Raw genomic sequence first — 6414 nt, 5'->3', positions numbered from 1 at the left:
GTGTCTCTGTAAAGAAGAATGTCGTCCATGAAGCTATCAACAAATGCAATGCCTTTTAGCAATTACGTATCAAACGACAACAAGAAGTATTGGCCCCTACCAAACTTAAGGGAATCAACCTAAACTGATACAGCCTCTTTTGGGTCTTAAATCCTTCAATAGATCAGACTCATCAACAATGGGCAACTGCCAATATCATTTAGACAGATCCGGTTTTGTAATGCAATCGGTTCTCTATCATACAAGTAGTGAATGGGGGGCACCCTAGCCTCAGTGGGAATTAGCATTACAGACAGGGTCCCGGCACTCTAGCCTCAATGGAAATTTAACATGGGGAATACAAGCCCGGCACTCTAGCCTCAAGGGGAATTGAACATGGGAAAAAGTCTTGGGCAACTCTAGCCTCAATGGGAATTACCATTACAGGACCCCATGGGACAATCTGGGGACTATGTAAATTTTACATGGGAATAGATTGTGGGTCTGTTGAGCGACAAAATGGAACAGGGTCGGGACCCTATTTTAATAAGGTCCCGACCTGAGGGGTCTATGGAACGGGAACAGGGCAGAGGGATAGAACACACATACACACACACACACACATATATTAAATAAAAAAGGGGTAGGCAATTAAAAGTCGATCTCTTTTCGAGAAATGTGGGTGGCCCTGAAAAGGGCCTTTGGTTTCATCATCATCTTCTTCTTTTATTTCCTCCAATTCTGTAGCCATCTTCTAACTTTTGCCATTATTCCTGTCTTCTTCTTTATTTCTGATTCAGGCATCCAGTCAGGATCACCTATCGCTTGGAATATCTCCTGTATTCGTATCCAGTTATTGTTGAGTTTCTCAAAGCTTTCTTTTCTCTTTCTATCTTCTTCTTCTCTTCTTTCCTTAGTCCACTTTTCTTTGATATTCTTTACCTCTTCCGTCATCACTTTCCTCATTACTTCTTTCGTTTTTCTCAGCTGGTCCAACCCCCATTTTACGTATCGCCACTCCGTCCAATTCAATATCTTTTCTAAGAAGCACCTGACTTCGATGACATTTTCAAGTGCTTCCTTTATACTTCCCACTCTTACATAAGGCGGGTCAATCAATCCTCTCAATCTCTTTTCCTCTTCTTCCATCATTCCTTTTACTATCTCCTTTGCTTCCTTCAGAGTATTAAAACAGTCAAGACACTTTTCTAACTTGAATTCTTTCTCTATCTTTTCCATGACAAACGTAACATCTACTATCCAATAATAAATACCTATCAAATGATTCAGTAACGCTGTTGCTACCACCATTTTCTTTGTCTTTATTCCGTGGAATGGGTTTTAATGGCTAACACTGTTAGCTTTATAGTTAAAGCGCGGACGTGATGGAAAACATCCCCTAAAACAAAATTGATATTACCTACATTATCACTTAAAACGCGCGGACGTGAAGGAAAACATCCCATACTTTTCTCATTTTATATGATCTACTATCCACATACGTGAAGCAGCAATTAACAAACCCAAAATCTACTATCCACACACGCAAAGCATTAAAATGAAACCCTAATCTACTATTCACACTAACCAACGTAAGCTCTTACATAACCCAATAATCTACTATCCACACAAACGTACGTGAGCGCTTACAAACACACACACACACACACACACACACACACACACAAAACAACAACACACATTTACACAAATAAAAAGAGTCAGTGTTTATATTCACACTACTCTACATACACACATTGGCAAATCGATTACTATTTCTTTTCTAGAGTATTGGGTAGCCCTGAAAAGGGCTGTTTGTTTTTGAACTCCAGTGACACCTGGTTAATGATGGCACCTTCCAGGCCTGGCACCACACACACATCTTCTTCCCCAGTCTCTTTTCAATCTTTTTTGGGGGAGAGCAGAGGCGGGATAAGTGGCTTCAGAACCCCAATCTTCTGTCTCTGGGATTCTGAAATTTCCTCTCTCCTTTTCTTCCTCTTTGTTTCTTCTCTCCTCCTCTTTCATCCTTCCCTCTTCTACGATGGCCTCTGCAGCCAGTTCATTCACTATACGCCTGGCATATTCCAGGTGTACATGAATTTCAAGCAGTTTAGCTAGTCTGGTGCTCATTCTGGTGGTGTTGATCAATCAACAAGGGTAGCTAGACTGCCGAACGATTTTTAATTTATACTGAAAGCGCGGACGTGATGGAAAACATCCCCTTAAACAAAATTGATCTTACCTAGATCATAACCAAACAACGCGCGGACCTAAAAGAAACACTCACTCACTTTTTATACTACCCATCACTATTCTAAAAAATTGTATTAAACCAATAATATACTATCCACATACGCAAAGCAATCCAATCAAACCCCAAATCTACTCTCCCCACACGTCAAACAGCCAAAAAAAACCATCATCATAATCTACTATCCACACAAACGTACGTGAGCACTTGCAAACACACAATCATATACACAAACACATTTACTCACACTATAAAAAAGATTCAGTGTTTATATTCACACTACTCTATATACACACATTGGCAAATGGATTACTATTTCTTTTCTAGAGTATTGGGTAGCCCTGAAAAGGGCTGCTTTTTTGTTTGCTATGGCAATCTTTTAGTTTCTAAGAATGCGATGTCCTCTGACGATAGACTTTCTGACGATAGGTCTGCTTCTTTGGAAAGAGAAGAACTCTTTGGTGTCGATACGACAATCGACAAAGCCTCTGTCAGGTTCAGGTTGCTGCTGCTGTTGCTGCTGTTGCTGCTGTCTCTCTGCTGTTTCTGAAGTCTGTACTTCTCTGTCCATTCTTCTTTCTCCCTGTTCACTTCTTCTCTGAAGAGCTCTTCTATCAGGTCTTCAGTGACTTTTAGCATTCTCACATTCTCTATCTCTTCTGGCTTCGGTATCAGACTGTGTCTGACCCTGTGCAAATTCACGTAGGCTTCGTTTAGCTTAGCTAGTTTGGAGCACATCTTCGTAGGAGGATGAGTCGACAATGGATGGTTAGACTGGAGGCTACCCCGGCTTTAAAGTCAAAGCGCGGACGTGAAGGAAAACATCCCTCCACGATTTTCGAGCCGGAACGTTCAATGAGTGCCATGAGAGGGATAGTAAGAAGTCAAAGAGCATGAATCAAAATTCTTATAGCCAAACAAAAGACCAATGCATTTTTTCAAAACACAACATTTTTTATTCAAAATCACTTAACGCTAACAAACAACTCTAACATTTTTAACAATAATCCAACAATATAACATCAAACATTTTGTTTCAAATGACAAACATTATTTTTTTCCAACTCACATTATTTTGGATAAGGCTGACAACGTTGTGAATGAAATTGTGATTTCCACTGTTGGAAGTCATTAGGCCATTGATGGACACTACGTTTCCTAGCTTGAGACAAAAGATAGGCATAATGGTCACAAAACCATTGATCTACTTTCATATCGTTTCTAGAAGAAGAACGAGGATCAAAATGAGTCACTAAATGTTCTAAGGAATAGCCCAGGCTGCGATGATGCAGAAAATACACACAATATTGTCCACACACCAAGGAATCTGTGCCTTGTAATTTCACATTATTGAATCGGGTGGTCTGAGCATTTCTTCTCATAAAGTCGATGATATCGTCTTCCAAAGGAGGCAATCAATACGAATCGAAATATTCCACACATCCTTCTTGAGGAAAGTAAACGGCTACCCAGTGGGTTCCTGGGAGATGACTGTCGTCCGTGTTGATCACATAAGCTAGATGGTCTTGAGGTTTGCGATGAGGGAGTTCATCTTTTGCACAGACGACAGGATTCCAAGAAGCCGTGTACGAACTGTGGTTCAAAAGGTAATAAAGTTCCCAGGTATCCATGTTTTGTGTGTTTTTTTTTCTTCTTCACAGGTAATAATAAGTCATCAATTCGATCCGGACCTTTTGCTTGAAAATGTCTGACAAATAACCGTTTCTTCGCTTCGTCTCCCCACTCTGATTCATGAGAACTTCGATGCGATGGATCTCTTGAGTGGTTAATGGTGGACAAGAATGTTCACGTAAGTCTTTATACCACTGATGCAACACGACTTCGTCCGAGATGAGACTCCAAGCTTCCTCCAGATACTCGTTCAATTTTTCTTCTTGACTCAGCATTAGGCATTTATCATGTTGAATTTGACTGGGATGATCGTTTTGACATCCATAGCAATCTTTCTTGATCAATTCCGTCATTTTTTCGACCAAGTGTTTGGCAAAACAGGAGACTAAATGGGCTTCTTGTTCTGGCCATCTCGACTTCATCATGACAACTTCGTCTTTGTCTTGGGATTCTCCTTCCACGGTCTCCTCACATTCCATCTCCAAAGTTTCTCCACTAGGTAAAGAGGGATAACAGTCTTCCATGGCTTCTAATAGTCTAGAATGACTTCTCTCAAACTGTTGATTTCTATGGTATTGTCAAATTCTGCATACATGATGACGTTCACTGTGTGATCTGGAGTTGGATTTGCAAACTGAAGCTCCACACGAATCTGACCCGATTTTATAGGGTGGAAATGTCCCTCGTCGCTGCCTTGGTCTGGAGTGAAATCAAAACCCCACAATGCGTAGCCTCCTGCATAATCGTCGTTAGAAAATACCGTGACTGGTGTTGGTTCCCAACTGTCCGGTGGCTTCGTACAGGGACAAGTACGATCTCAGATAATTCTTCGCGACACCAAAGTTGGGCTCAAAGGGTCGGGTACGCAAGGTCTTGCCGTCACGACTGACTTCGATCTTGGACACATTGTAATGTTGAAACACAAAAGGATTTTGATCGTGGGTTCCGTTGAAGGCTGAATTCCTGACGATACCAACAATCAAACGCTTGGGTAACTGCCCTTGGAACAGATGATCTTCGATCATAGATCGTTGTCCAGCGGGAATGGTGAACGTTTTCACTTCTACGCGTCGTATCGGATACTTGGCGGTCGTTCTACTCAACGTCTGACTGACGTCGTTTCCCACTTTAGGTAACACTTCCACACGACGCACGTAAAGTCGGGCTTCTTGAATGGTAGTTTTGTATTCATTGGCATGGGCCATCAAATGGAAAGCGGCACTGCTACGATTCAGTCTCAGAAGGATATCCACCCCGTTCAGCAAATACTTTTCTTGTAACCACATGTCCAAATGCAAACGATCCAGCAGTTCTAAACTTCGCCCTTGCAGAATTTTCTTACGACGGTCGTTAAACCCCACATTGTGAGGATTGTCATCTTCTGTCAGGACTGTGTCGCTAAACGTGCCTACACCTGCCGTGTCAGGTTTCCATACCACGCAAGCATCCAGATGAGTATTCTTGGCTTCTTTTCCGTACGTCAAGAGATTTTCCAGGTAGGCACGATACGGGTAAGTATCCATGCTGCTGCTGACCAGTTTGTTATTCAAGTACAAGTCCACTTCGCTGAACAAGGAATGCATGAAATTGTTGACGGGCGCTACCCTATCATTGGCTCCAGGATTGGTGTTGTCCGCTTTGATCACTTTGACTTTCAAATACAGGTAACTGCTATTCAGATCGATGTAATCTTCGGGCTGTCCTTTGATGTCAAACTCGATGGGAGCAGAATCCGTCAAAGAGGAGACCGGGTGAAATTCCACCCATTGGGATTCTTGCATGGTCATCATGGTGGGCGGCATGGCAAACAGATCCATTTCCGACTTGGAACAGGCGCAAGACTCTCGGTGCATCATTTTTTTCTCTTTCTCAATAATCGAAAACGTCTAAGTCTCGAACGGTTCTTCTTTTCTTTGCCTTTCTAGCTTTAGACGTGTGAAGTCTGGTGAAAGGGTGTTTTCTTCGTCGTCTCTTTCTGCCTTGTCCTTGCTGAATGCTTGACTCGGTAGCGTGCAGGGCATTTACAGGTGTGTCTCGTCGGCCCAAAAGGTCTTTGCCCGTATGCAGCAAGACATTTTTGCCTGCTGTCATGAAGGCTTCTTTAGGATTTTGTTTGTCGATGATGACATTTTGGAGAAATTTTTTGCCTTGTGTCAGTGCCGCATCTTTCAAGGCGTGCAATCCGCGTGTCACCATCGGTTTCAACACCGGGGCCACCGAACGAAAGGCCGATTTTAACATATCTCCTAAACCGTGTCCTCGCTGTCGAGCAACCCCTCGGTACACTGGATACATGACTTACGAATCGTGAGAGAACCGTTTTCGAAAATGGAGTTTTCCTTTGGTGAATGGAATATTTTGTCCCAGATCTCCTTTTATAGCAATGTTGACCGTGTCCAAATACGACTTGCTGACAGGCAAATAGTGAGGATGGATAAATTCGCGGTGAACGTGGTAAGTGTTTCCACCTTCCTCGTCAGTGACCGTGGCAGAATCTACTTTGAAAGGAATGACACGCAGTAACGGCACAGAGGTGTGTCCCACCACGT

This window comes from Sinohyriopsis cumingii, chromosome 4, assembly GCF_028554795.1.
Source record: "Sinohyriopsis cumingii isolate HCF-2022 chromosome 4, ASM2855479v2, whole genome shotgun sequence".
Classification (NCBI taxonomy): Eukaryota; Metazoa; Mollusca; class Bivalvia; order Unionida; family Unionidae; genus Sinohyriopsis; species Sinohyriopsis cumingii.
This window is presented reverse-complemented; position numbering follows the sequence as displayed.